Genomic DNA, 15,028 nt, shown 5'->3' on the forward strand with positions numbered 1-15,028 from the left:
CACATCTTGCTAATAGATGCACAAAATAAATTGAGACAAAGCACACATGCTCACAGACACAGTTCAAAGCTCTGGTGGCTTGATGCTTAGATGCTGAGTGGGGCCACTCTTGCTGCTTGGGGTGCACATTGCCTTTATAACTGCTTGCTGAAAAACAAACACTACACACTATTTTTGATTTTCACCTTTTTTCATAAAAGTGAAAATCTCCTTTGGATTCCTTTTGGTTAGTGAAAACAGGTACTTAAATCTAGGTATTTCATAAAAGCAAAGTGGTTTAATGCAAACTTTCAAAAAGTGGGGATACCTGTACTGGCTATTAAGCTTTCAGTAATTTGGTTGCTAGACTATTTTAAGGCAACCAAGGACCAAAGGGGAAGCTCTTTGTTCCTAGTCTGTGATGAAAATATGGAAAGTTTTGTACTATTTAGTCATTCAATGATCCAGGAGCTTCCCCTGCTGTAATAATGCTACTATTTTCAACATGTAGTAGAAGCTCATCTTGCTGTCCCACAGGCAATGTATAGAAAAAGGGTGGTGCCTTGTGCAGCCTGCTTTAGGAGCCAGAGATTAAGGTGGCATACATACATCACTTCCAGCCAACATTCCACTGGCCATAACTGAGTTACGTGTCCCCTCTATCTGCAAGGAAAGCTGGGATATGTAGTCTCCCTTTGTGTTATTTACAGGGTCTCTGAGCAATAAGAATAATCTAGGTCCTAAATAGGACTAGAAAGCATGGTTTTGTATGTGCAAGGATGTTATCAGGGAGGTCAGAAGTAGCGGATCAGTCAAAGTTAGGAACTAGTTGTCCTCTTTCCGCATTGAGTTAGAGCTAAAACAAATTTGGATGGCAGCAGTATAGTGGGTCTCTGAGATCAAAGATTCAGGATTATTAGTAGAGATGAAAGGTGTGATTTATTGTGTACCTCAGTGAAGCTGCATGAAAATATAGGAATTGTTAATATTATTAGCTGAGTAGTATCATTGTATACTGAGGGCTAGTGGGTCACCACTAAATCCTTAGCACCTCCCTCATCACTCTTTATGCTTGTTCATCTCTGCCTTTTTGGTATACATATACATATGCCCTTAAAAATTTATGCATTAAGAGCCATTAGACATGTAGGCAGGCATCTCTCCCATTCACCTCTGTTTCTTCCCCATATCTGGCTATGGCTGTGGGTTCAGTTAACACATGATGAAGTTTAAAGGAATAAATTTATGTTTATGTGAAGTGTCAAATATGTTTGCATATGCAGTTACATTCATCTCTTTAAATTCTGTGACTTTGTTTTCTCTTTTAGCTCCAAGGTCTATTAAAGGAGCACAATTATTTATTTATTATTTTTTCAGAATTCTAGTGTGCAATGTACCCATAATAAATGGATAATTACTCAGTAATGATTCTTTAATTGCACATACTATATACCTCTAGTGAGAAATTTTAAATGCATGTTACCCATTTTAGCCTTGTACTCACTAGCTGCAGAGTCAAACATACAATGTGTTTCTTTAATGGTTGTTTTTACTGTAAGTACAAGGCATAGATTTTTTCTTAATATCTGATGCCCTGTATTTTCAGACTGTTTAATATTAGTTTTCTTTTTTAATAAATTTATTTTTTAAGTGTATTTATTTGTCTTGAGGGAGAGAGAGAGCACAAATGGGAGAGGTGCAGAGAAAGAGGGAGAGAGAGAAGATCCCAAACAGGCTCCTCACTGTCAGTGCCGAGCCTGTTGCGGGGCTGGAACCCACAGACCGTGAGATCATGACCTGAGCTGAATCCAGGAGTCAGACACTTAACTGACTCAGTCACCCAGGTGCCCCTTAATATTAGTTTTCTTAAACAGAATTATGAGTGAATAAAATGAGCATATTACTAATAAAGAGTGTGTGTGTGTGTGTGTGTGTGTGTGTGTGTGTGTGTTTAGTGTTGGTATTGAATGGGTGAATGTTCAATTGCTCTTAATCTAAAATAAACACAAAATATTCCTTGTTGTCAGTATTTTTTTTCTAAGTGGTATCTATAATTTTCTTCTGTGCATGAATGAACGATAGCACACAAGTGATTTCACTGTGGTTTATAGCTCAATAAATTAGTCTTAGTGTGTGGGAGATTTACTGTGCCTTAATCAATGATTAATTATTCCTTTCTGATCTCAGTAAGATCCCATAAAAAGGGGGTTACACACATAGCCTTGTTCCTTTTGAGGCTGCAAGCAAAACTGCAAAATTATTAAGCTCAGTTTAATTGCCTTTTGTAGCTGTGTTGAGAAGAGTATCTATACAGTATATGTATATGATCATCTTTTATATCGGGGAAAGAAGCAGGGGCTAAAACATGGCTTCTGTTTAATATGAATAAATTGTGTTTCAACCATAGTGGAAAATGGGTTCATATTACATATGTTTTGATTAGCAGATTAAGGGTGTTTATTAAGAAATGATACATAATTAATTTAATGGATCCAAATTTTAAAAATCTGTTAACTGTTCTGTAATCATAAACGTGATATAACTGCTTTTTCTTTCCCTCTTTTTTTCTTTTTTAGGTGTTGGCCTCATTGGTAGAGTGCTAGAGTGGAAAGAATACAGGATTTGTGGTCACATAGAGTGAATCCAAATACTAGTGTAGTCCTCTATGTATACTGTGACATTTAGCAAGTTATTTTAAATCCCCAGTTTTCTGTTTTACAAAGCAAACAATAATAGTTTCATTCAGGGTTGCTGATAAAATTATAAATTGCCTGTGTAATATATACATGTATATGATTTACACACACACACACACACACACACACATAAATTTTCTTCCTTTCTGTGCCACAGTAGAGAGGCATGAATAGGTTGCTCTTTTGTAATAAGCTATTTGGGTGGATAAAACCAAAAGGGTGCTCTAAAGACTTTTCTAGCAGGCATCCAAGCAGTAAGGGTGCTTGATGTCTTGTGGGAAGATTGATAAAGGCTGACGGCTGGTCTCTATAGAATCATGGCTTCTGGGAGTTGAAGAAGTTAGTTGTTATTTTGCATTCCTGGAAAATTTAGAGTTGACCTTTGTATTAGGCCTAATCTTATTTTTATTTTTAAATGTACAATGAGATGGAAGTTTCAGCATCATAAGAAGCAGAGAACAGTCAAAGATATATTTTATTATCCTTTCCCTCCCATCCAAGGCAATGCTATTGAATGCTCAACTGTGACTTGCACAACATTTAGTCTTGCCTAAAGATGATTGCAGGCATAGGCAAAGGGGAGTTTTCACAGACTACAGTCAAGCTTTATCTGTGAATAAAAATATTTTTTTCTAATTTGGACAGATTTTTTTTTATGTGACCAATTACTATGGCTAGAGTATCTAGTATAATGTTGAATTCAAATGGTGAAGTGAGCATCCTCATCTAGTTGTTGACTTTAGGAGGAAATTTTTAGGTCTTTCATTAGTGAGTATTATTTTGGCCATGAGTTTTTCATGCATTCCCTTTATTATGTTTATCTACCATGAAAGTTTCTTCTCAGTTTGTTGAATATATCTATTATGAGAAGATATTAGATTTCACAAAATCATTTTCCTTCATCAATTGAGATGATCATGTTCTTTTTATATTATTATCCTCCTTTAAAATATTTTTTAAGTATAGTAGACATACAGTGTTATATTAATTTAAGGTGTGCAATTTAGTGAATTGACAAGTTTATGCTTTATGTTATGTTCACAAGTATAGCTACCATATAAGCCATTAAACCACTATTATAATATTGACTATATTCCTTATGCTCTGCTTTTTATTCATGTGACTTACTTATTCCATATTGGGAAACCTGTATCTCCCATTATCCTTCAATCATTTATCCCAGTGCCCTATCCTGCTCCCCTCTGACAAGCATCAGTTTATCTCTCTATAATTCTGATTCCTCTTTTTTTTAGATTCCATTTATGAGTGGAATCATATGATGTTTGTCTTTCTGAGTCTGATTTATAACATAATAACCTTTAAGTCCATCCATGTTGTCTCAAATGGCACAATCTTATCCTTTTTCATGGGTGTGTAATATTCCTGTGGTGTGTGTGTGTGTGTGTGTGTGTGTGTGTGTGTGTGTGTGTCTGTGTGTGTGTGTGTGTGTGTGTGTGTGTGTGACCAACATATACCATATTTTTCTTATCCATTTATCTGTTGATGGACATGTAGATTGCTCCCATTCTATGGCTTAGCTATTGTAAATAATGCTGCAATAAACATGGTGGTACATATATTTTTGAGTTAGTGCTTTTGTTTTCCCTGGGTAAATACACAGTAGTGGAATTATTGGATCCGAAATTTCTATTTTTAAGTGTGTGTGTGTGTGTGTGTGTGTGTGTGTGTGTGTGTTTTAGAGAGAAAGAGAGAGCACACTAGGAAGGGGGAAGAGGGAATCTTAAGCAGGCTCCATGCTCGGCACAAAGCCTGATGCAGGACTCAATCCCATGGCCCTGGGAACATGACCTGAGCCAAAATCAAGAGTGGGACACTCAGCCAACTGAACCACCCAGGTGCCCTTCTTTTTTAAGTTTTTGAGGAACCCCCATACTGTTTACCACAGTGGCTATACTAATTTACATTCCCATTAACAGTGTATAAGGGTTTCTTTTTCTCTACATCCTTGCCAACATTGGTTATTTCTTGTCTTCTGGATTATAGCCATTCTAAAAGATATGAGGTGATAACTCATTGTGGTTTTGATTTGTATTTCACTGATGATTAGTGATGTTGAGCATCTTTTCATGTATCTGTTAGCTATCTGAATATCTTCTTTAAAAATGTCTATTCAGGACCTCTGCTCATTTTTTGATTGGAATTTTTGGGGTTTTTTGGTGTCAAGTTGTATAAATTCTTTACTTTGGATATATAATTATATATTGGATATATATTACATATTATATATATAATATATATATACATTATATATAATATATATAATTTATTAGATATATCATTTGCAAATATCTTATTCCATTCAGTAGGTTTACTATTTGATTTGTTGATAGTTTCCTTTGCTGTGTAAAAGCTTTTTATTTTGGTGTAGTTCCAACTTTATTTTTGCTTTTGTTTCCCATGCCTTAGGAAACATATCTAGGAAAATGTTGCTAATGCCTATATCAGAGAAATTACTGCCTGTGCTCTCTTCTTGGATTTTTATGCTTTCAGGTCTTACTTTTAGGTCTTTGATCCATTTTAAGTTTTTAAAAAAAAATTTTATTGTTTATGTCTGAGACAGAGAGAGACAGAGCATTAGTGGGGAGGGGTGGAGAGAGAGGGAGACACAGAATCCGAGGCAGGCTCTAGGCTCTGAGCTGTCAGCAGAGAGCCCAATGTGGAGCTTGAACTCATCAACCACGAGATCATGACCTGAGCTGAAGTCGGACACTCAACTGACTAAGCCACCCGGGCTCCCCTCCACTTTAATTCTTATATATGTAGCTGCCCAATTTTTCTACCACTATTTGTTGAAAAAACTTTCTTTTCTGCATTGTATATTCTTGCCTCCTTTGTCATAGAGGTTTATTTCTGGGGTCTCTATTCTGTTCTATTGATCTGTATGTTTATTTTTGTGTCAGTACCATACTGTTTTGATTACTGTGGCTTTTTAGTATATTTTGACATCTGGGATTGTGATACCTGCTGCTTTATTCTTTCTCAGGATTGTTTTGGCTATCTGGGGTCTTTTGTGGTGCCATACAATTTTAGTATTATTCTAGTTTTGTGAAAAAGTCTGTTGGTATTTTGACAGTGATTGCATGGAATCTGTTGATTGCTTTGGGTAACATGGAAATTTTTACAATATTAATTCTTCCAATCAATGAGCATGGAATATCTTTCCATTTGTTTGTGTCATCTTCAATTTCTTTCATCAATTTTTTATAGTTTTCAGAGTACAGATCTTTTACCTCCTTGGTTAAGTTTATTCCTAGGTATTTTCTTGTTTTTGGTGTAATTGTAAATGGATTATTTAATGTCCTTTTCTGCAATTTTGTCTAGTGTATAAAAACGCTACCAATATCTGGGTATTGCAGAGTTGTGTTGCCCCTTTTAAGTGCTAGTTGTATCCTGCCACTTTACTAAATTCATTTATTACTTCTAGTAGTTTCTTGGTGGAATCTTTAGGATTTTCTATGTATAGTATTATGTCATCTGCAAATAGTGAAAGTTTAACTTCTTTACCAATATTGATGCCTCTGATTTCTTTTTCTTTTCTGATTGCTGTGATTAAGACTTTTAGTACTATGTTGAATAAAAGTGGTAAGAATGGACATTCTTTTTTTTTATTTAAAAAAAAAATTTTTTTTTCAACGTTTATTTATTTTTGGGACAGAGAGAGACAGAGCATGAACGGGCAAGGGGCAGAGAGAGAGGGAGACACAGAATCGGAAACAGGCTCCAGGCTCTGAGCCATCAGCCCAGAGCCCGACGCGGGGCTCGAACTCACGGACCGCGAGATCGTGACCTGGCTGAAGTCGGATGCTTAACCGACTGCGCCACCCAGGCGCCCCAAGAATGGACATTCTTGTCTTGTTCCTGAAAACTGTCAGTTTTGCACCATTCAGGATGATTAACTGTGGGTTTTTCAAGTTTGAGGTGAGTCAGCATATAGATGGGTCTTTTCTCCTTTGTCCCCATTCTTCCACTCTGTGTCTTTTGATTGGACAGTTTAGGTTATTTACATTTAACATAATTATGTGTATACTTATCATCACTTTAAACATTTGTTTTTCTACAAAAAGGATCTTTTTATAGATCCTTTCTGTTCCTTTCTTCTTCTCTTACGCTCTCTGTGATCAATGAGTATCTGTAGTGTTTTGTTTGGATTTCTTTCTCTTTATTTTTTGTATATCTATCAAAGGTTTTGGGTTTGTGGTTACCATGAGATTCATATATAATATCCTAAATAAATAGCAGTTCATATAAATTCAATGGTCATTTAAGTTCAAACACATTCTAAAAACAAAAAACAAACAAAAGCAAAAAAAAAACAGAAAAAGAAAAAAAGTCTTTTTTCTTTTAATACTCGCTTCTCCACATTTTATGTATATGTACTCATATTTTACACCTTTTTATTCATATTTTTCTTATGTCCAGTTATGGCCATTTCTTTTCCACTTAAAGAAGTCCCTTTAACATTTCTTGTAAGTCTGGTAGTGATGATAAACTCATTTATCTTGTGTTTATCTGGGAAACTATCTCTCCTTCAAATATGAATGATAACCTTGCTGTGCAGAGTATTCATAGTTGTAGTTTTGTTTTGTTTTGTTTTGTTTTTCCTTTTAGCACTTTGAATACATCGTGCTACTATTCCCTTCCCACTCTAGGTTAGGAAGTTTTCAGTTATTATTTCTTCAAATAAGTTTTCTACATTTTTCTCTCTCTCTTCTTCTGGGATTCCTATAATGCAGATTTTTATTCACCTGATGTTGCTAAGAGATCTCTTAATCTATCCTCATTTAAAAAAATTCTTTTCTCTTTGCCATTCAACTTGTGTACTTACCATTACCCAGTCTTTCTGATCGTTGATATGTTCTTCTGCATCTGCCATTCTACTGTTGATTCACTTTAGTGTGTTTTTTACTCTAGTTATTGTATTTTTCAACTCTGATTCTTTTTAAAATATTTTCTATCTTGGGTATCCTAGTGGCTCAGTTAGTTAAGCATCCAACTCTTACTTTCGGCTCAGGTCATGATCTCATGGTTTGTGAGATTGAGCCCCGGCCCTCTCCTGCTGGCACTCTCTCTCTGTCTCTCAAAATAAATAAAATAAACTTTAGGAAAAAATATATTTTCTCTTTATTTTTTTTAAATTTTTTTTCAACGTTTATTTATTTTTGGGACAGAGAGAGACAGAGCATGAACGGGGGAAGGGCAGAGAGAGAGGGAGACACAGAATCAGAAACAGGCTCCAGGCTCTGAGCCATCAGCCCAGAGCCCGACGCGGGGCTCGAACTCACAGACCGCGAGATCGTGACCTGGTTGAAGTCGGTCGCTTAACCGACTGCGCCACCCAGGCGCCCCTATTTTCTCTTTATTGATGGTCTCACTGAGTTCTTCCATTCTCTTCTCCAGCCCACTGAGTATCTTTACAATTATTACTTTAAATTCTTTAGCAGATGTATTGCTTAACTTTGTTTCATTTTGTTCTTTTTCTGAATGTTTTTTCTTGTTCTTTCTTTGTGAGCATATCCTTTCTCCATTTTGCTTGATTTTCTGTTTCTTTCTATGGATTAGGCAAAATGGCTACTTATAAAGTTGAAGGAGTGGTCGTGTGTATTCCCACTTGGTGACTTTTGCTGGCTGGTCGGAGCTGTGTATATATGTGCTAGCTACTCTTTTAAACCATGGCTTTTTACAGAAGGAATAATTAAAAAATAATAATAGTAAAAAAAAGTAGAATAATAAGAGAGAAAAACATTTTTAAAAAAGGATAAAAAAAGAAAAAATTCAGAAGAAATAAACAAAAAAAGAATAAGAAAAGGATAAAACCAAAGAGAGAGAGAGGAAAAAAAAAGGCAAGATAAATTTTAAAAAGTAAAACAACAGCGCCCTCCAATCCCATAAAACTGTAGGTTGTTTTCTGTGTCCGAGCACACAGGGCAGATGGTGTGTGCTTATGGACCCTGGGCTCTCTGAAGTGGCAAACTCACTGAGAGGACTGGACTGCCTGACAGTGTCCAGACCCTGCTGTGGTCAAGGCTTTTAAAGTGAGGTGGGAGCATAAACCACATGGTCTCCAGTCCCTCTGCTCTGAAGAGCTTTCTTGCATCTCCTCTGCCACTTGGCGGAGTTGTGTTGTCCCTTTTAAGTGCTAGCTGCTCTTTTCAACCACGGCTTTTTTTTCTGTGCCTAACGATAGAGGCACAGTATCCTCAGTACTAATCCTTCCCCATTGCTATTAGGAGCTCAGGGATGGGGGTTCCCTTTGTCTCGTTCTCTCTTCCTGTTCTCTTGCCATTTTCTCTATCTTTGGTTGTTTAGTAGCTGTTCAGTCAGCCCTCAGTTCTTCTTCAAGAGGAATTGTGCTATTAATAGGTATAATTTGGTGTGTTCTGTGGAAGAGGTGAGTTCAGAGTCTCCCTATGTTGCTGTCTTGAACCAGGACCTGTTTTTTTTCCCCTGCTGCATTCTAATTAATGTAATGTATTACACTGATTGATTTTTGTTTTAATTTTTTAATGTTTATTTATTGAGAGAGAGAGAGAGAGAGAGAGAGAGAGAGAGAGAGTGTGTCTGAGCAGGGGAGGGGTACGGAGAGAGAGAAAAAGAGAATCCTAAGCAGGTTCCACACTGTCAGTGCAGAGCCTGACATGGGGCTTGAATTCACAAACTGTAAGGTCATGAACTGAGCCAAAATCAAGCGTGGGATGCTTAACCGACTGAGCCATTCAGGCACCGTTGATTGATTTTTGTATGCTCAACTCTAGTACATTATTTTAAATTCTCAACACTTATTTCAACTGTGGCTGTTACTGTCAGTTGCAGTCAGGCTTTGGCTTATTTTATGTAGATGCAAATTAATAATGTCTCACTCACACATGGCATGAGACCACCTGTAGAAACCTGTTTGGCAATCATATATGAGAAACTTGGAGTTGCAATGTAGGTGGCAACATTCAGAGTGCCCTTTGGCCTTTGTGGAATGGGAGCCTGTGGATTAATGTTTCCCCTTTTCTTCCTTTGAGGACAAGGTTCTAAAGGCAGTTCCATAAGGCTTCTTAGTGAAGCAACCAGTGGCTTGCACTGACTTGATTATACATCCTTGTATTTATTTGTTCTCCTTCTGGTTCCACTTATCCCTTGATCATACTTTCTGGGACTGCATTCAAATAAACTACTCACTTAGAAGCATTTTGTTTGATTCTGATTTCGGAGAAACTCAGGAAAATAAAGAACTAAGGAGTCTGCTGTACGTGTCTAGTGACACTGCATGAAGTAGAGGGAACTGACAGGACGTAGTGCAGCTCCTAGCACTTGGTCTCATGCTTTTACTAGATGTTACAAAGTGCTGTGCAGTTGTTGGATTTTATTTCTGAGGACCCTGCTACTGATTTTTTTAATCTTGATTTTCAGGTTTAAGGTAGTCCCTTAGCTCACTGAAAGTTCTTTGTTTTTGTTTTGTTTTGTTTTCATTAAAGCTTTCTGCTTTTCTCCTTTGACTATGGGAAAATATTCTAAAGTAATTGCCTTCATTAATTAAAAAGGAGTAATTACCTGCAAAGGGAGTAAGAAAGGTGGTTCTTAAGTGTATGTGAATTTTGAGTGAATGGGAACTAATAATTAAAATAACAAATTTCATATTTTTAAAATATCATATGTCAAATGCTATGCTTAATTTTAATCCTAGCATCTCCATCATGAAGTAGGTGCTATTATTATTCCATTTTTATCTGCAAGAAACTATTCCAATTCATACCAGTTTCTCAAAGCTTGTCTTCTTAACTACTCTATTAGACATTTTAAGATGTTCTTTCTGCAAATGAATTAAAGTTTTAATTATAAAATTCATGAAATGTTTGAATAAATCTTCATGAAAAGCCAACATCTTATCTGAAATTCTATCCTTCTTGAAATGAAAACTGAGGCTAACATAAATTACAGAGGAGTAAGTTTCTGACATAGAAGATCTGGTGTCAGGGCATGGGGCTATTTTTGATGAAGTCTTGAAATAACAAAGCATAACAAAAAATGGACTTGATTCTCTTGATGGTACACTCAGAGTTTAAAAATATCAGAGTTGCTCCTGTGTCTGCACAGACAGAATCTGTAAATTTTAATTTTTTGTCATTTGGCTTCTAGATGTCCTTGGCGTGTGCACCCTTGTGGAATCCGGTTCATCTCCAATCTGTCAAGAAGCATCAGAGGTGGTTTTGATTCCTTATGTCCTGAGCCTGTGCACAAAATGTGTGAGTACACTGAGATAATGAGGCCAATTTTACCCTTGTCGAGGGTCTTCTAAAATGATTTTATAATGGTTCTTGTATTGGAATTAATTACCCTGTAGTTTTAGACTCAGGAGGGAAGGGCAATGTTTGGTTAAGATTAGAAAATATCTGGGGCACCTGGGTGGCTCAGTCGGTTAAGCGTCTGACTTCAGCTCAGGTCATGATCTTGCCATTCCTGAGTTTGAACCCCATGTCAGGTTCTGTGCTGACAGCTCAGAGCCTGAAGCCCGGTTCAGATTCTGTGTCTCCTTCTCTCTCTGCCCCTCCCCCACTCACTCTTTGTCTCACTCTCTCTCTCAAAAATAAATAAACATTAAAAAAATTTTTAAAAAAAGATTAGAAAATATCTTCCTTGGGGAATTGTCTTATGTGTACAGGCTCATTCTTTGCCTCAGAAAGGCTTTGATGGACATGACTCTGAGTTAAAACCAAGAGGTTTACCTCAGTGAGAAATAAATAAATAAATAAATAAATAAATAAAATTAAAAAAGAAAAAAAATTCAGTACATTATTAAATAGTTTGAATATTAGCAAATTATAGACCATATAATTTATTCATATAGGAAACTTTCCCATTGCATACTAGCATCCCCTTCGTCCAGTTTTAAAGAAGGTTACATATTAAGATTCCCTCTCTCTGCTCTTGAGACAGGGTACTATCCTCTCTAAAGAAACCCAGAACTTTGAAACATTTTCTAGTTAATTTAGTGTTTCCATCCATAATTTGGAACTTTTGGTGCTTCTGGAAATTAATTTGGGGATTGTTATATATATTTGTACCATTGATCATTGTGCAAATGGTTGGTTTTGCTTTGGGATGGGTTATTTTGAGTAGATAGAGAAGGAGGAGGAGAAGAGTTAGGTTTTGTGTTTCTTATTTCTAGGGATTCAGATGATTATTTTGGACAAAAGTTTGTGAATTTTGAGCCCGTTACTGAGTTTTCATTGCATTGTGATGAACATTTGCTTCGTTTGTTGGAAACTGGAAAGGGGCTGAATAATAACCTAGTCAAATTTATTTAATTTTGGAAAATAGCATAATTTGACTAACTCTATGTAAAGTTAAAGAGGTTGGTTTTGGAAATAAAAGGTTGCTTTTTATTTTCACTAAATAAATCTATTTCACTTCTTAGTTGGATACTGAGCCTCTTGTGCATTCCTGACCCACAATGTAACTTTCTGTCTTTCTCCTTTTGATTTACCCAAAGCAGAAGGCCAATTTCCCGTGGCAGCCGGGCTTCCTGATGAAGTCTGAATTTATGAGCTAGTATGTTTGAAGTGTTTTGGGAAGATTTGAGTTGAGTCTAGATTGAGGTGAAGGAGAAAGTGTTTCTTTTTATACTTGCAGACTCTTCCTGTAGGAATGAAAATGTAATCAAGTGCTTTTAATTAAAGAACAATCAGTAAATAGCTAAGTATGGAGGTTTCCCATGAAATCTTGTTCTATTTATATTGTGTATGCTTTGTTACACATACCCAGTTAGGGATTGTTGCAGGGAATAGGTAGCCACTAAAAACTAGCCCAAATTAAAGTTTTATTGTAAGACTTTTGGGGAAACTCAGGGGACCTGAAAATTATGGCTAGAATTTTAATTTCTAGCCAGTTTTTTATTTTAGGAGAAAGGTTAAACATAACAGTTCATTTTCTTATTTTGCTCCACAATGTTAAAGAGAGAGGCACATTTGTGACATTGATCTCCATAATGAGAATCAGGTACGAATGACACCTCCAACAAGCAACAATTCTTTCTACATAATCTAGTTGTCAATAAAGAAGTATGTCAGTATATTTCAAGAGCTTTTCAAATAAATCAATTAGCAAAACTTTGTCAATAGAATTGATTTTAAATATTTCCTTCAGAGTTTCCTGCAACCATGCCTTCAACACTGAAAAGTGATGGAATTTGCTTTTGGATCAGCCGGTGAACACACTGAATCACTTCTTTGAATTTTCATATTTCCGTATCTTTTCCCTTTAATAATCTGTGTGTTTATTCTTCAACTATCACCCCTTTCCATGTTAATACATGAGATGCATCAAAACCTCGTAAACTTTCCTTAATTATCTTTTAGTTTTCATATTTCTGTCCAGAAACCTGACCCCATTCATATTCCATAATCTGTTTTTTTTCTCTTTCATGCTAGAAGATTTCTCCATGTGTTTGGTGATCCTTGGCTGTGTCTCTATATTTGAGAGTAAGGACCTCATACTTATTTGGAAAGCCTATTTATAATGGAAATGCATTAATTGGTAAGGTTTACTACCATGTAATAAGGTGGTAACATAGCTTTTTAATTTGGAGCCCCTACATCTCGTGGTTTATGTGTTTTCTCTGGACCTTATAATTTGTCTAGAGAGGACTTCTCCAATTTTATGCTTGGAGAGTGAACGCCTAGTGGTCCATGTTCTGGACACAGCCAGAAAATGACCTGCAATTCTCCTTGTTCAATACAAGGTTTTGCACTTCATCCCCTGTTACTCAATAAAACATCTTACCCTGTCATTCACTATACAAATCTCTACAGTATAAACTTCTGATCGTCTGTTGGGGTAAGGAAAGGGATCCAGCATCTATTTATGTCTTAGGTAGTAGTCGTCTTTCAAGTAGTCCTCTTGTTTCATTCATACACTCTTTCCCCATTATATGTATGCATATAATGTATATTGTGCGTATATAAATGTATACACACACACACACACATACATACTCACACATACACATACTTTCAGAGTATATATACCATATATACATATGTATACCTTCAGAGGCACCTAGTGTCTTGAGAGTTTCTGGGCTTTTTGGTAGAATTGCCAGTTTCTTACTGGCTTCAATTTAAAATGAGGTTTCAGCTTTATCTGGTTTGGTAACAGTCACTGTTCATCCATCTGTCTTCCAACATTTCAGAAATGTTTTTGATATTGCTTATCTGGTATGTTCTCTCCTATTTTTCATCTTTAGATTTATAAGTTTTAAAATTCTCTCACATTCAGTTTAGTGTGGTTTTGTAAGGATAAGGAATAAGTAAATGCATGCATCCACCGTCATGCTTAATCAGAAGTTTGTAAGGTATCTTACGTGCAAAAGATAGTGATACCTCTATAGTGTGACATTAATGCTATTTAAAATATTATCAGTTTATCACTATAATACCTGCAAGTTAGGAGAGGGCATAAATATTATGAAAGCATAAAGGCCTGCCTTTTCCAGCTGTCATGCTGTTTTCTCAGTAGAATAGCTAATTCACCTGAAACCTTTACACAGCCTCCTGCCTGAGTTCTCCAGTTTTACTTTGTAGATCCTTCTGTTGTGATACTACCTTTTCCTCTGTTTATCTTTTTTTTTTTTTCACTAAGCTCCAGCTACTTAAAGGCAAATATTAAGCCTTATTCATCTTTGTACTCCCTGAGCTTAGCACAGTGTTTGCTTTGCAGGTAGTAGGTACTCCATACATGTTTTCTTGAAAAATGTTGCATGAATGTATTAATAATGTGTCCACATTTTCAAGGAACTTTTAATATGTCATATCTGAAGTAATTACTCCCCAGTCTTTTCTTCTTCTCTTCTTCCTACCTCCCCCACTCCCAGCAAGCAAGATGTACTTTTGCTCATTACTTGAACTATAAGTAAATATGGATATATTTCACTATGTTTCTATTGCCTACTTAGTTTTTACAATTTAACCAGAGCTTTTGAATCATTTGAGGTGTTTTACTTTTCAAAAAAATTTTTTCTCCAGGATGAGGCAACATAATTTTTTATATTTTGGCCATTTAGTGGCATTTTTACCTGATAGGATAAAGATGGATAGTATAAGGTAGTGGCCAGGCTTAGACATATTTGTTAATTTAATTCAAGAGTTATTTACTGCTATTTTATGACTGAGTAATATTCCATCATATATATATACCACAACTTCTTTATCCATTTATCAGTCAGTGGACATTTGGGCTCTTTCCATAATATTGCTATTGTTAATATTGCTGCTATAAACATTGGGGTTCATGTGCCTCTTTGAATCAGTATTTTTGTATTCTTTGGGTAAATACATAGTAGTGCAATT

General features: G+C 35.9%; 1 long non-coding RNA gene across 3 annotated transcripts in view; it reads left to right on the forward strand.

Moving 5' to 3' along the window:
- Positions 1 to 15,028, forward strand: part of LOC111560502 — a 415,346-nt gene that overhangs the window by 306,973 nt on the left and 93,345 nt on the right. For all 3 annotated transcript variants that reach the window (XR_006598075.1, XR_006598077.1, XR_006598076.1), the window contains one exon: positions 10,821 to 10,927. This is a non-coding gene — a long non-coding RNA (uncharacterized LOC111560502). The remainder of the gene's footprint in view (positions 1 to 10,820; positions 10,928 to 15,028) is intronic.

This window comes from Felis catus, chromosome B2 (assembly GCF_018350175.1).
Source record: "Felis catus isolate Fca126 chromosome B2, F.catus_Fca126_mat1.0, whole genome shotgun sequence".
NCBI lineage: Eukaryota > Metazoa > Chordata > Mammalia > Carnivora > Felidae > Felis > Felis catus.